The sequence below is a fragment of the Lissotriton helveticus genome, chromosome 4_1, assembly GCF_964261635.1.
Source record: "Lissotriton helveticus chromosome 4_1, aLisHel1.1, whole genome shotgun sequence".
In the NCBI taxonomy this organism is placed as follows: domain Eukaryota; kingdom Metazoa; phylum Chordata; class Amphibia; order Caudata; family Salamandridae; genus Lissotriton; species Lissotriton helveticus.
The window spans coordinates 1378094046-1378111267 of NC_136063.1; positions in this window are offsets into that span (position 1 = coordinate 1378094046).

Genomic DNA, 17222 nt, shown 5'->3' on the forward strand with positions numbered 1-17222 from the left:
TGCCTGTACCAGCCAGCACTCAAGATGGCCACCACCACCACCACCCACATGGCCAGTCCACATCAACAGTACACCCCAAAAAACAGAAAAACACCCAAAAATCACCACAATCCAATGCCATCCAGGATGTTTACATTAAAGAGAGTGAGACCACACCACAGGCACACTCAGTCCATGCACCACTACCCCTGGGCAAAAGGCCACACCAGCAGCCCCAAAAAAACGACCAAAAACACAAAAATCAGCACAATCCCAGCCCATCTATGGCCTCAATGATGTTTAAATTCATGAAGACACCCCACAGAAAGACTAGGCCCATGCAACACTCACCACCCCTGGGCAAAGGGCCCCACCAGCAGCCCCAAAAAAACCGACAAAAACAACAAAAATCAGCACAATCCCAGCCCATCCATGGCCTCAATGGTGTTTAAATTCAACAAAACAGTTGTATCATGCACCCATAACCAACCCTGGTCCTACTGGATACTGTGGCTACCCACAATATTTTTTATTTAATGTTCTGAAAAAGTTCCAAAATTGTAGTTGCAGCAACTGTAATGCCCCAAACAAACTTACTTGTGAAAGTTGATTTCTAATCCAAAAGTGATCCAAAGAAAGTCAAAAAGGTCTCAAATCCAAATATCCAGCAGCACCCACAAAAAGTAATCCTTCCAGGTCAAGGTCCAAATGAAAGTGACAAGCACATGAAGAAAGCACTGGGAGGAGCCTGCTGGACAGGAATAGGAAGTTGGAGACTGTGGGGCACTTCCTCCCCCCCCCCCAAAAATGGACTCCTTGCAAAAAAAAGGCCATGCAAATGTCAACCTGAGGAGTGATTCTGATAAAAATCATCATTTTCTGAAGGTTTATCCTGTTTGCTGGTGGATTTCTTGTGCTGAATTGCAAAATCTCTATTTCGCGAGTGCGAGATTGTTCCTGCCCGCCGCAACTACGTGTTCGCAATTGCGAACTCTCGCGAGGCGTGCTCTGCAAGGTGGCAAGCCGCGATTACGTATTCGCGGGCGCCAAACTCCCGCGGGATCCCGCAGCAAGATCCAAAATGGCGCAGCACTCGCAAAATATGATCGAGAAAAACAACTCGGCAAACGCTTAATGACGGAAAGTGAACGCCGTGCACCACGCCGCGCGCCGCAATATTGTATCAACAAGCAAAAAAATCTGCCGCGAGTGAATTCATGGATTTTCGACAAATTCGCGAGAGTTCGCGGATTGCAAATTTGCCGAAAATCTGAAAAATCCGCGAGCGGAACGGATTTTACGCCCATGCTTACTCATGAGGCACAGGGTCAGACTGATTTGCATATAGCCATGTCTTAACTGGGGTGGCAGAGTGGGCTAAAGAACGGTGATGGGTCAAACCCAGATCTTTTGACTGGGTGTGAGTGTTTGATTGGTTCAGATGCTCCGTCCATCACCACCCCCTTTTGTACTGCTTTGGCCGCCATAAGTGTGGCACGGTATGCTCAGACGTGAGTCCCTTGCTCACTTTGCCACTGGATTCAAGCAAGCCGGGCTGAAGACGGCTGGAATGCCAGAAACCGGTCCCAGGATGCTTCTTTCCGGTCCAGGGAAGGCATGGCTTGGCAGTTCGGGCTGGATTGTTCCATTGAGGCACAGGGTCAGACTGATTTGCATATAGCCATGTCTGAACTGGGGTGGCAGAGTGGGCTAAAGAACGGTGATGGATCAAACCCAGATCTTTTGACTGGGTGTGAGTGTTTGATTGGTTCAGATGCTCCGTCCATCACCACCCCCTTTTGTACCACATAGGGTGGGACTGTCCCACGATTAAACCATTCTGGGAGGAGATCCTTGCCAGATGAAAGATATGCTTGGGTACCCCATTCGGTTTCTATAGAGGCAGTCCTCCTCGTTCTTCGAGACCCAATTTTGGATCACCAAACAAAGGATGACAGGGCGACTATGTGGGTGGATTTGGGGGCCGCAAAGAATGTGATTGCTGCGGCCTGGAGGAAGAAAGAAGCACCGGTGTCAGCACAATGGCACACATGATTATGGAAAACACTTACCAGGGAAAGACTAATGGATATTTTCAGAGACGAGTATAAAACATTTGAATACAAATTGGGCACACAAATTAGACCTTACAAGGGGGATGCTGTTGGCAGTTTGCCCGCACACGATGAGCCATTGCATCTTTTCCAGTTCTAGTTGAGGCGAATGCCCGTTCCCGACGACATGAATGAAGCCACGAAGGCTCAGGCTACTCCTTACAAGGTCAGAACCTATGGTTCGCACCCCGATGCACTCACAGGCTGAAGTGTACTTGACAGCGGCACCACCACGGTTGGTTGTTAGGGCTGATAAGGAAGGTATGGTTAGTTGGGATCTTGCTTTAATATGTCAAAAATGTAAAGCACAAATATAGTGATTAGACAATATGGAGTTGAGACTCGAGCTGCAAAGGCTGTAATTTCCACAAAAGGAGCAGCTGTGTTTTATTTTAGATAAAGGAAGGAAATGTGGGACAATGGTATGTAACTCTGCCTCTATGTCGGATGGACCTTTTCAATAAAAAGTTTTTTTTACAAAACAAAAGGATATTGTGTCCTTTACATAACATTACCACAGGAGTTTCCTAGACCCTGAAGACCTGGCCTGACATTGCAAAGTACAACTTTATTAGGAGATGTTTATATACCACACCATTCCACAGGGATCTAATTTTGGCATGTCCTTCTGGATCTCAAAGCCAGCACAATTAAAACCTGATATTGAATTTGGGCCCGGTATTCATGTCCTTAGTTTTGCACGCCAAAAACATTGATCAATGACTGAGCAATGACTTCAAAAACCATTAGGGTAACCCATGCCATTCAGTTTCTGTTTACATTTGATGTGTTTTACTTTAATTCTTTGAGAAAATCTTTTTTCTATGATGTGGGTCTGCAGTGTTATTTTCATGCAGCAAATTACTCTTATAGTTGGTACTGTGAACATAATCCTCTCTAGGTGACTGTATGAGTTGATGTCATTGGTGGGTGTTTATTAAGGGCCACTAATGAGATGACTCGAGTTAGACCTAAAGATAGTGTGAGTTTTGTTGCAGTGCCTGTCAATCGGTCAGAAAGGTGTTCAGAATACATGCTTATCAAATCGTTGGCATCTCTGCTGATCGCAATGTTCACATGAGTCAATTGTAGTTATTATTCTTTTATAAAAGTGTGAAGAAGATACGAGATAAGAAAATACAGTGCTTACAGGTGAGTTGTGCTTTTTGTGTGTAGTGAGATGGTAAAGTGAAGGAGATGCATGGAAGTAAATGCAGGATAGTACGAAAAATGGTTACTGAAAAGGAAAGAGATGGGCTGTGCAAAAGATGACATTTTAAGTTAAAAATGCATGTACAAATCTGACAATTTTCCTTAGACATTAACATGAAAAAAAACACTGTAAAATGACACTTAGGGGGCGATTCCGATTCGGGAAAAACCGCTCCGAATAGCCGTTCGGAGCGTTTTTCCCGTACGAATCGTACCCTGCAATGTCCCCCGTACGTACGACAAAGTACGATTCGTACCAGGAGCCGTACTCCCTACGAGTCGTACAAGACACCGTACAACTCTAATCTATGTACGATTCTCCCTCGAAACCTGCTGTACGCGACATCTGGATGGTTCGTGGCTGGTTTTTACGACCCACAAAGTACGATACGTGTCGGGTACGCACCGTACGACCCTTTTTCTACGGGAGCTGAAAACAGCCGTAAAAGCAGAGTTCGCGGCGAAACAGGTACGGAACGACTCCCCTGGGTACGGTGCGTACCCCCATGATCGCAGGGGTACGGTGCATACCCCTGCGATCATGGGGTGTACGAGCCGTACCCCCATTGTACGATCGGTGCACGAGCCGTACCCCCATTGTACGATCGGTGTACAAGCCGTACCCCATGTAGGATGGGGGTACGGCTCGTACACCGATCGTACAATGGGGGTACGGCTCGTACACCGATCGTACATGGTGTACGGCTCGTACACTGATCGTACAATGGGGGTACGGCTCGTACACCGATCGTACCCCATGATCGCAGGGGTACGGTGCGTACCCCTGCAATCATGGGGTGTACGGACCATACGGTGTGTATGTGTTTGTGTGCTTTTCCGAACGACTCGCCCTTACCTGACGTGGACCGTACGAATCGCGTCCTCATACCCCGGTCCAGATCGTACTCGTCGGGTCGTACGGCATGTGTACGAGTCGTACGGTATGTGTACGAGTCGTACGGTTCACGGTTTCAGCCTTGCAATACGTACGGATCGCTACGATTCGTACGGATTCACGGAATACGGCTCGTACTTCGCGACTCGGACGGACGAGTACGATTCGTACGGTGAGGGCTCCGGATACAAATCGTACGGACGTTTTTTTTCCCGAATCGGAATCGACCCCTTAGTCAAAATGTGCAAAACGTATCGGGCCGCCATATTAACAGGTAGCAAGAAAACAACACAAGTGCCAGTACTGGACTCTATTAAACAATATTTACAACAACCTTTATGAATTAAACATGTCGGTCCGTATTTTGAATTTACGTCACTGAATTTTATTGAATAATTTTTTTAAAGGTGAAACCATATTACTTCATAGAGACTTCACTTTTTTTGTTTTGCATGGATAAACATGTAGAACAGAAATACAATTTTAGAATTACATGTACTAAATATACATTACATATACATATTTACAACAAATCCTACATTCATACTAGACTGCCATTCATACCTCAAATATCATACATACACACAACCTTATTTAAGTTCCTAATGTCAAAAAAACAAGTTTGAACGTCTCTGTTAATGATATCCCATTTGTGATTTTGTCAATAAACAGTCTTATTTTGTTGGGCAAGTCATTGAAGGAATAAAGCCTAGCTCTTCAGAATGATAATTTCTTTGTCTTAACTCCAATTGACAAAAGGTACCAGCAAAACTGATCAACAAACTGGTCGACGCGTTTCGAACCCCCAATTGTGAGGTTCTCCTCAGGACCAACACTATAAAAGAACAAAAAATTTGTTTTAATGACACTTCCTAAAAACTTGGCCAAAGTTTTCCAATGCCACCAGTCAAAACCACTACCCTTACCTTCTGATTGTGGGTCAAATTCCTCGAATGTACTGAATGGGCGTGGACACAATGGACAATCTAAACACAAAAACATGACATATGACCTATTTACAACTGTGTGCTAAAAAATATTTACTGGATTTAACTGCGGTAAACAACTGGTGTAACACTCACCTATTGCCGTGTAAGAATCTACATTCTGGGGACGAAAAGGCAAAAGGTTTTGCCATTAGTCACATTGTCTCTTTGTGTATATTCTGATCACAAAAGTTCTAAGCTTGGAAATGGCTTACCGCATGGGAGCGTATTTAGGAAACCGTAGTCTAGATAATTGGTGGTCACGCCTCCAACCTATAGAGTGGAAACGTGTCTTTAAAATTTGTGCAGGTAGGGACAGCGTCGGTAAATAAACTCGGCTTTAAACTTGCTCTTACCGCGTCATGAAAGCGCTCGCCACTGACTCCTTACGGTTTAATATTCAATTCGTCTTTGGCGGTCTGCAAGGGAAGCCGTCAGAGGCGTCAGTTTGCAAAGTTTACCAAGGAAAGATTGCTCCGTGTAAGAAAATGCATTGCTCCGCGTTTGAAGGCGCCCGCTTACCTGCGTCTTATCTCTGCCCTTCTCTATCCAACAGTCAGCTCAGGATTGAAGTCCTAGACTCTGTGTTAGTTAACGCTATTGGATGCTTGTCCGATCACGTGGTCAAGCTTTTACTTCCGGCGAGTTGTTTGTTTTGATAAATGCAACATGCTGTATTCATGCATACTTAAATCCAGTTGCCGTCTCGAGTAATTACCTAGGTGGACGGAAAGGAGCGGAAGTCATGCGCTAAGCTGAAAGTATGCGCAGTTGTTTACATCGTGACACTCTTTTTTCATTGGTTGTGACTAATCTGGGAAATGTAATTATGGATTTATATTTTATTAGTCACAGGCACTGAGTGGGTATTGAATAAAAGGAGAATTGTATTTAAATCCGAGTGTTTACACATCCCCTCTGAAAATTTCGGAGATTTCATTAAGTCCTGTAATTGCTGTGTTGTATTTCATGATAAGAAATGCTTCATGTTGGTTCAGTCGTTCCTCAATTCCACCTCCTCGTGGGTCATTATTTACTTTGGAAATAATGGTCCAACGTAAGTCCTCCTCTTTGTGTTTATTTGCCACCCAATGATGAACTAAAGGGGCATTCGGGGTCTCCTTTCTTATTCTGGATTTATGTTGTGTGATGCACTGTCGCGCTTCCTGAGTTGTTTTTCCGATATACAGTTTGGGGCAAGGACATATAACCCCATACACAACATTTCTAGTTTGGCAGTTGGTAAAAGTCTCGTGTTTCCAGTGAATTCCATTAAATGTGAACAACGAGCCTTCATTTGTCTGTGCGCAACATGTGCAGTTTCCGCATCTATGGTGCCCTGCTACCGGAGGTAGTCCCATCATGTCTCGAAGCGTTGGTTTTTTTGGTGGTTGGGGCAGAGCTGCCCTCACGATGTGGATTGCCACACTTTTTTCTTTTTTAAAAGCAAAAAGAGGTGCTTCCTCGAAATCACTATGTAAGTTCTTTATCAAGTGCCAGTTCTGTCCTACCAGCTTGCGTAGTTGATTTGCATTTGGACCAAACGTGGTGACGCATACGATTCTTTTAGATTCAGGCCGGATTTTCTTTTGTAGCAGAGTCTCTCTCGGGATCCACCATACCCTTTTTAGGGAATTTTTTAGAAGTTTCTTTGGGTAACCTCTTGCTTGTAATAATGTCAATAATTGATTGGCATGAAAAAAGTATTCATCTTTGTTCGAACAGTTCCGTCTGATTCTGAGGAATTGGCCCATTGCCAGGTTCTGTTTGAGGCTCCTCGGATGATGACTCTTAAAATGGAGTGCTTTATTTCGGTCTGTTTCTCTACGGAACAATGTGGTTCCTAGGGTACCATCCACTGCATAAACTTTGACATCCAGAAAAGTAATGTTGTTGTTGGATGAAATACTTGTAAATTTAATGTCTTCCGATCTTTGGTTTAGCCAGATTATAAATTCATCCAATTGGTCCTGGGTTCCCGTCCATATCATAAATACATCATCGATGTATCTCATGTATTTTCTGATATGTTGAACATATGGATTGTCATTATAGATGTATTTGTTTTCATAGAGGCCCATAAATAGTACTGCCAGTTCTGGTGCAAAGGGGCAGCCCATGGCTACCCCTTTAATCTGAAAAAAGAAATCAGTGTCAAATTGGAAGTAGTTTATTTGTAGGGCAAATTTTGCCAATTGAACAATAAAACTTGTGGGAACTCTTGTTGGACGCTCCCTTTGCTCAAGGAAGAATGTAATTGTCTCCAATGCTTGTTCCTGCGGGATCTGTGTATATAACGAGACAACGTCCATCGTTACAAGCAGTTCGTTGGTTGCATCAAATTCCACTGATTTAATTTGATTTAGAAAAGCTGTCGTATCTTTTAGATGAGCCGGAATATCTGCAATAAAAGGTTTCAAAAAATGATCTATGTATTGAGACACTGATTCCAAAAGTGATGCACAACCCGAGACTATCGGGCGGCCTGGTGGATTTAATTAATCTTTATGGAGTTTAGGAAGAACATAGAACACAGGGGTTCTTGGATTTTTATTCTGTAAAAAAGAAAATTCCTTAGGTCCTAGAATCTCCAAGTCACGGCCATTCTGCAAAATTGTGAAGAGCTCTTTTTTTAGATCGTCCGTTGGATTTTTATTGATGGCTCTGTAGCACAGTTGATCTTGTAATTGGCGGTTAACTTCCTTTTTGTAGTTGTTAATGTCCCATAGAACTACTGCACCTCCCTTATCCGCCTGTTTGATGACTAATGTTCTGTCATTTTTTAGGTAAGAAATTGCATCTTTTTCTTGTTTTGATATGTTGTAGTTCGTATACTGTTTTTTATTTTCCAAGGCATTTATTCCCGATAATAAGGTTTTTTCGAATGTAATTACTTCCTTTGGTGTTTTTGCGGAAGGTGGGCAAAAGGTTGATTTGTTTCGTAAGCCAGTGGCTTCCCAAGAATTTTGTTGGGGTTCATCCTTGAAAAATGTTTTCACAGATGTTTCCTGCAGAATTCCATTATTTCGAGTTTCAATTTTACAAAGTCTGTTGGTCGTGTGGGAACTTAAGATAATCCCTTCTTTAGAATTGATATTTCGGATGGTGATAAAATCCGTTCGGACAGATTGAACAGTGGAAGCTTTTCAAACTCCTGTAGTATTGGCGTCTTGTGCGCATCTCCCATGGTTGATTGTTTGGGCGGGTGCGTCCTCGTGATCTTCGCTGGCCTCTGCCTAAAAAAGGCTGTTGATTTTGTGGTTGATTTTGTTGATTGCCCCCGTAAGTTTGATTGGTCCTGGTTTTACTATTATCTGTGTCTCCTCCTGATGACGAGGACGATGTATCTGAAAAGGTGAGATATTTATTACGTGAACGTCCTTGGTTATCTTGAAAAAAACGTCGTTGTGCTGGCCTTGAGTAAAAATCTGCTTGTAAGTAGGGGTAAACTGTTTCAAGTGAGAAGTTTTTTTGATCAAGGTCAAATTTGCTTCCTTTTTGTGTGACAGTGTAGTCCTTGAATTCAATGATTTCTTTCTCTACTTTTTCTAACAACCCTTTTGCGTCCTCTATGAGTTGATTATTCTCAATTTCCGATTCCAAAATTGAAATCTCAGTTAGTTCTTTTAATGACAGTCTATGGGCGGTTTCAACAGTAAGGACCATCAGGTCCCTGCTGCATTTGGTCTCAATTCCACTAAATTTTTTCTTGTACTCAGGGTCATCAGTAAAGACCATAGGGGTATTCCTAATCTGTAATCCAGAGGGGATTGTTCCTGCTCGTAAATGTAGAAGTAAAAAATGGCCATGCAAATCCGTTCTAATTTGCTTTTTTCTAAGTCTGATTAACCTATCAGATTTGTTTTGGGTCTTTGCAGTAAGGCTAAGGTTCGCAGAAGAGAAGACTGGTGGTGCATTCATTAATTTTTAGATGTGATCCTCACTATACGAGAAGGCATCCTTTTCGGCCATACTCTGAAGAATGTATCAATCGACAAACAATACAAACATAAAACACTTGACTAAGACAACACTTAGAAACATGCACCTTCCTCAAAGGATAGCGGAACTTAAATCACACCTTTTCTTTAGGAAGAACTAGGTTAACTTCTAACCTTATGGACCTCGCGAACCAGCGTCCGCACTTAAACTTGAAAAAACAACACAGGGTCGTGGCTCAGACCCAGTAAGGCTAAGCCTATATTAGCAAGAAAACAACACAAGTGCCAGTACTGGACTCTATTAAACAATATTTACAACAACCTTTATGAATTAAACATGTCGGTCCGTATTTTGAATTTACGTCACTGAATTTTATTGAATAATTTTTTTAAAGGTGAAACCATATTACTTCATAGAGACTTCACTTTTTTTGTTTTGCATGGACAAACATGTAGAACAGAAATACAATTTTAGAATTACATGTACTAAATATACATTACATATACATATTTACAACACATCCTACATTCATACTAGACTGCCATTCATACCTCAAATATCATACATACACACAACCTTATTTAAGTTCCTAATGTCAAAAAAACAAGTTTGAACGTCTCTGTTAATGATATCCCATTTGTGATTTTGTCAATAAACAGTCTTATTTTGTTGGGCAAGTCATTGAAGGAATAAAGCCTAGCTCTTCAGAATGATAATTTCTTTGTCTTAACTCCAATTGACAAAAGGTACCAGCAAAACTGGTCAACAGACTGGTCGACGCGTTTCAAACCCCCAATTGCGGGGTTCTCCTCAGGACCAACACTATAAAAGAACACAAACATTTGTTTTAATGACACTTCCTAAAAACTTGGCCAAAGTTTTCCAATGCCACCAGTCAAAACCACTACCCTTACCTTCTGATTGTGGGTCAAATTCCTCGAATGTACTGAATGGGGGTGGACACAATGGACAATCTAAACACAAAAACATGACATATGACCTATTTACAACTGTGTGCTAAAAAATATTTACTGGATTTAACTGCGGTAAACAACTGGTGTAACACTCACCTATTGCCGTGTAACAATCTACATTCTGGGGACAAAAAGGCAAAAGGTTTTGCCATTAGTCACATTGTCTCTTTGTGTATATTCTGATCACAAAAGTTCTAAGCTTGGAAATGGCTTACCGCATGGGAGCGTATTTAGGAAACCGGAGTCTAGATAATTGGTGGTCACGCCTCCAACCTGTAGAGTGGAAACGTGTCTTTAAAATTTGTGCAGGTAGGGACAGCGTCGGTAAATAAACTCGGCTTTAAACTTGCTCTTACCGCGTCATGAAAGCGCTCGCCACTGACTCCTTACGGTTTAATATTCAATTCGTCTTTGGCGGTCTGCAAGGGAAGCCGTCAGAGGCGTCAGTTTACAAAGTTTACCAAGGAAAGATTGCTCCGTGTAAGAAAATGCATTGCTCCGCGTTTGAAGGCGCCCGCTTACCTGCGTCTTATCTCTGCCCTTCTCTATCCAACAGTCAGCTCAGGATTGAAGTCCTAGACTCTGTGTTAGTTAACGCTATTGGATGCTTGTCCGATCACGTGGTCAAGCTTTTACTTCCGGCGAGTTGTTTGTTTTGATAAATGCAACATGCTGTATTCATGCATACTTAAATCCAGTTGCCGTCACGAGTAATTACCTAGGTGGACGGAAAGGAGCGGAAGTCATGCGCTAAGCTGAAAGCATGCGCAGTTGTTTACATCGTGACACTCTTTTTTCATTGGTTGTGACTAATCTGGGAAATGTAATTATGGATTTATATTTTATTAGACACGGGCACTGTGTGGATATTGAATAAAAGGAGAATTGCATTTAAATCCGAGTGTTTACACATTCCCTCTGAAAATTTCGGAGATTTCATTAAGTCCTGTAATTGCTGTGTTGTATTTCATGATAAGAAATGCTTCACGTTGGTTCAGTCGTTCCTCAATTCCACCTCCTCGTGGGTCATTATTTACTTTGGAAATAATGGTCCAACGTAAGTCCTCCTCTTTGTGTTTATTTGCCACCCAATGATGAACTAAAGGGGCATTCGGGGTCTCCTTTCTTATTCTGGATTTATGTTGTGTGATTCGCTGTCGCGCTTCCTGAGTTGTTTTTCCGATATACAGTTTGGGGCAAGGACATATAACCCCATACACAACATTTCTAGTTTGGCAGTTGGTAAAAGTCTTGTGTTTCCAGTGAATTCCATTAAATGTGAACAACGAGCCTTCATTTGTCTGTGCGCAACATGTGCAGTTTCCGCATCTATGGTGCCCTGCTACCGGAGGTAGTCCCATCATGTCTCGAAGCGTTGTTTTTTTTGGTGGTTGGGGCAGAGCTGTCCTCACGATGTGGTTTGCCACACTTTTTTCTTTTTTAAAAGCAAAAAGAGGTGCTTCCTCGAAATCACTATGTAAGTTCTTTATCAAGTGCCAGTTCTGTCCTACCAGCTTGCGTAGTTGATTTGCATTTGGACCAAACGTGGTGACGCATACGATTCTTTTAGATTCAGGACGGATTTTCTTTTGTAGCAGAGTCTCTCTCGGGATCCACCACACCCTTTTATGGGAATTTTTTAGAATTTTCTTTGGGTAACCTCTTGCTTGTAATCGTGTCAATAATTGATTGGGATGAAAAAAGTATTCATCTTTGTTCGAACAGTTCCGTCTGATTCTGAGGAATTGGCCCATTGCCAGGTTCTGTTTGAGGCTCCTCGGATGATGACTCTTAAAATGGAGTGCTTTATTTCGGTCTGTTTCTCTACGGAACAATGTGGTTCCTAGGGTACCATCCACTGCATAAACTTTGACATCCAGAAAAGTAATGTTGTTGTTGGATGAAATACTTGTAAATTTAATGTCTTCCGATCTTTGGTTTAGCCAGATTATAAATTCATCCAATTGGTCCTGGGTTCCCGTCCATATCATAAATACATCATCGATGTATCTCATGTATTTTCTGATATGTTGAACATATGGATTGTCATTATAGATGTATTTGTTTTCATAGAGGCCCATAAATAGTACTGCCAGTTCTGGTGCAAAGGGGCAGCCCATGGCTACCCCTTTAATCTGAAAAAAGAAATCAGTGTCAAATTGGAAGTAGTTTATTTGTAGGGCAAATTTTGCCAATTGAACAATAAAACTTGTGGGAACTCTTGTTGGACGCTCCCTTTGCTCAAGGAAGAATGTAATTGTCTCCAATGCTTGTTCCTGCGGGATCTGTGTATATAACGAGACAACGTCCATCGTTACAAGCAGTTCGTTGGTTGCATCAAATTCCACTGATTTAATTTGATTTAGAAAAGCTGTCGTATCTTTTAGATGAGCCGGAATATCTGCAATAAAAGGTTTCAAAAAATGATCTATGTATTGAGACACTGATTCCAAAAGTGATGCACAACCCGAGACTATCGGGCGGCCTGGTGGATTTAATTAATCTTTATGGAGTTTAGGAAGAACATAGAACACAGGCGTTCTTGGATTTTTATTCTGTAAAAAAGAAAATTCCTTAGGTCCTAGAATCTCCAAGTCACGGCCATTCTGCAAAATTGTGAAGAGCTCTTTTTTTAGATCGTCCGTTGGATTTTTATTGATGGCTCTGTAGCACAGTTGATCTTGTAATTGGCGGTTAACTTCCTTTTTGTAGTTGTTAATGTCCCATAGAACTACTGCACCTCCCTTATCCGCCTGTTTGATGACTAATGTTCTGTCATTTTTTAGGTAAGAAATAGCATCTTTTTCTTGTTTTGATATGTTGTAGTTCGTATACTGTGTTTTATTTTCCAAGGCATTTATTCCCGATAATAAGGTTTTTTCGAATGTAATTACTTCCTTTGGTGTTTTTGCGGAAGGTGGGCAAAAGGTTGATTTGTTTCGTAAGCCAGTGGCTTCCCAAGAATTTTGTTGGGGTTCATCCTTGAAAAATGTTTTCAAACAGATTTTTCTGCAGAATTCCATTATTTCGAGTTTCAATTTTACAAAGTCTGTTGGTCGTGTGGGAACATAAGATAATCCCTTCTTTAGAATTGATATTTCGGATGGTGATAAAATCCGTTCCGACAGATTGACCAGTGGAAGCTTTTCAAACTCCTGTAGTATTGGCGTCTTGTGCGTATCTCCCATGGTTGATTGTTTGGGCGGGTGCGTCCTCGTGATCTTCGCTGGCCTCTGCCTAAAAAAGGCTGTTGATTTTGTGGTTTATTTTGTTGATTGCCCCCGTACGTTTGATTGGTCCTGGTGTTACTATTATCTGTGTCTCCTCCTGATGACGAGGACGATGTATCTGAAAAGGTGATATATTTATTACGTGTACGTCCTTGGTTATCTTGAAAAAACCGTTGTTGTGCTGGCCTTGAGTAAAAATCTGCTTGTAAGTAGGGCTAAACTGTTTCAAGTTAGAAGTTTTTTTGATCAAGGTCAAATTTGCTTCCTTTTTGTGTGACAGTGTAGTCCTTGAATTCAATGCTTTCTTTCTCTAATTTTTCTAACAACCCTTTTGCGTCCTCTATGAGTTGATTATTCTCAATTTCCGATTCCAAAATTGAAATCTCAGTTAGTTCTTTTAATGACAGTCTATGGGCGGTTTCAACAGTAAGGACCATCAGGTCCCTGCTGCATTTGGTCTCAATTCCACTAATTTTTTTCTTGTACTCAGGGTCATCAGTAAAGACCATAGGGGTATTCCTAATCTGTAATCCAGAGGGGATTGTTCCTGCTCGTAAATGTAGAAGTAAAAAATGGCCATGCAAATCCGTTCTAATTTGCTTTTTTCTAAGTCTGATTACCCTATCAGATTCGTTTTGGGTCTTTGCAGTAAGGTTAGGGTTCGCAGAAGAGAAGACTGGTGGTGCATTCATTAATTTTTGGATGTGATCCTCACTATACGAGAAGGCATCCTTTTCGGCCATACTCTGAAGAATGTATCAATCGACAAACAATACAAACATAAAACACTTGACTAAGACAACACTTAGAAACATGCACCTTCCTCAAAGGATAGCAGAACTTAAATCACACCTTTTCTTTAGGAAGAACTAGGTTAACTTCTAACCTTATGGACCTCGCGAACCAGCGTCTGCACTTAAACTTGAAAAAACAACACAGGGTTGTGGCTCAGACCCAGTAAGGCTAAGCCTATATTAGCAAGAAAACAACACAAGTGCCAGTACTGGACTCTATTAAACAATATTTACAACAACCTTTATGAATTAAACATGTCGGTCCGTATTTTGAATTTACGTCACTGAATTTTATTGAATAATTTTTTTAAAGGTGAAACCATATTACTTCATAGAGACTTCACTTTTTTTGTTTTGCATGGACAAACATGTAGAACAGAAATACAATTTTAGAATTACATGTACTAAATATACATTACATATACATATTTACAACACATCCTACATTCATACTAGACTGCCATTCATACCTCAAATATCATACATACACACAACCTTATTTAAGTTCCTAATGTCAAAAAAACAAGTTTGAACGTCTCTGTTAATGATATCCCATTTGTGATTTTGTCAATAAACAGTCTTATTTTGTTGGGCAAGTCATTGAAGGAATAAAGCCTAGCTCTTCAGAATGATAATTTCTTTGTCTTAACTCCAATTGACAAAAGGTACCAGCAAAACTGGTCAACAGACTGGTCGACGCGTTTCGAACCCCCAATTGCGGGGTTCTCCTCAGGACCAACACTATAAAGGAACACAAACATTTGTTTTAATGACACTTCCTAAAAACTTGGCCAAAGTTTTCCAATGCCACCAGTCAAAACCACTACCCTTACCTTCTGATTGTGGGTCAAATTCCTCGAATGTACTGAATGGGGGTGGACACAATGGACAATCTAAACACAAAAACATGACATATGACCTATTTACAACTGTGTGCTAAAAAATATTTACTGGATTTAACTGCGGTAAACAACTGGTGTAACACTCACCTATTGCCGTGTAACAATCTACATTCTGGGGACAAAAAGGCAAAAGGTTTTGCCATTAGTCACATTGTCTCTTTGTGTATATTCTGATCACAAAAGTTCTATGCTTGGAAATGGCTTACCGCATGGGAGCGTATTTAGGAAACCGGAGTCTAGATAATTGGTGGTCACGCCTCCAACCTGTAGAGTGGAAACGTGTCTTTAAAATTTGTGCAGGTAGGGACAGCGTCGGTAAATAAACTCGGCTTTAAACTTGCTCTTACCGCGTCATGAAAGCGCTCGCCACTGACTCCTTACGGTTTAATATTCAATTCGTCTTTGGCGGTCTGCAAGGGAAGCCGTCAGAGGCGTCAGTTTACAAAGTTTACCAAGGAAAGATTGCTCCGTGTAAGAAAATGCATTGCTCCGCGTTTGAAGGCGCCCGCTTACCTGCGTCTTATCTCTGCCCTTCTCTATCCAACAGTCAGCTCAGGATTGAAGTCCTAGACTCTGTGTTAGTTAATGCTATTGGATGCTTGTCCGATCACGTGGTCAAGCTTTTACTTCCGGCGAGTTCTTTGTTTTGATAAATGCAACATGCTGTATTCATGCATACTTAAATCCAGTTGCCGTCTCGAGTAATTACCTAGGTGGACGGAAAGGAGCGGAAGTCATGCGCTAAGCTGAAAGTATGCTCAGTTGTTTACATCGTGACACTCTTTTTTCATTGGTTGTGACTAATCTGGGAAATGTAATTATGGATTTATATTTTATTAGTCACGGGCACTGTGTGGATATTGAATAAAAGGAGAATTGCATTTAAATCCGAGTGTTTACACATTCCCTCTGAAAATTTCGGAGATTTCATTAAGTCCTGTAATTGCTGTGTTGTATTTCATGATAAGAAATGCTTCACGTTGGTTCAGTCGTTCCTCAATTCCACCTCCTCGTGGGTCATTATTTACTTTGGAAATAATGGTCCAACGTAAGTCCTCCTCTTTGTGTTTATTTGCCACCCAATGATGAACTAAAGGGGCATTCGGGGTCTCCTTTCTTATTCTGGATTTATGTTGTGTGATTCGCTGTCGCGCTTCCTGAGTTGTTTTTCCTATATACAGTTTGGGGCAAGGACATATAACCCCATACACAACATTTCTAGTTTGGCAGTTGGTAAAAGTCTCGTGTTTCCAGTGAATTCCATTAAATGTGAACAACGAGCCTTCATTTGTCTGTGCGCAACATGTGCAGTTTCCGCATCTATGGTGCCCTGCTACCGGAGGTAGTCCCATCATGTCTCGAAGCGTTGTTTTTTTTGGTGGTTGGGGCAGAGCTGTCCTCACGATGTGGTTTGCCACACTTTTTTCTTTTTTAAAAGCAAAAAGAGGTGCTTCCTCGAAATCACTATGTAAGTTCTTTATCAAGTGCCAGTTCTGTCCTACCAGCTTGCGTAGTTGATTTGCATTTGGACCAAACGTGGTGACGCATACGATTCAGGCCGGATTTTCTTTTGTAGCAGAGTCTCTCTCGGGATCCACCACACCCTTTTATGGGAATTTTTTAGAAGTTTCTTTGGGTAACCTCTTGCTTGTAATCGTGTCAATAATTGATTGGGATGAAAAAAGTATTCATCTTTGTTCGAACAGTTCCGTCTGATTCTGAGGAATTGGCCCATTGCCAGGTTCTGTTTGAGGCTCCTCGGATGATGACTCTTAAAATGGAGTGCTTTATTTCGGTCTGTTTCTCTACGGAACAATGTGGTTCCTAGGGTACCATCCACTGCATAAACTTTGACATCCAGAAAAGTAATGTTGTTGTTGGATGAAATACTTGTAAATTTAATGTCTTCCGATCTTTGGTTTAGCCAGATTATAAATTCATCCAATTGGTCCTGGGTTCCCGTCCATATCATAAATACATCATCGATGTATCTCATGTATTTTCTGATATGTTGAACATATGGATTGTCATTATAGATGTATTTGTTTTCATAGAGGCCCATAAATAGTACTGCCAGTTCTGGTGCAAAGGGGCAGCCCATGGCTACCCCTTTAATCTGGAAAAAAGAAATCAGTGTCAAATTGGAAGTAGTTTATTTGTAGGGCAAATTTTGCCAATTGAACAATAAAACTTG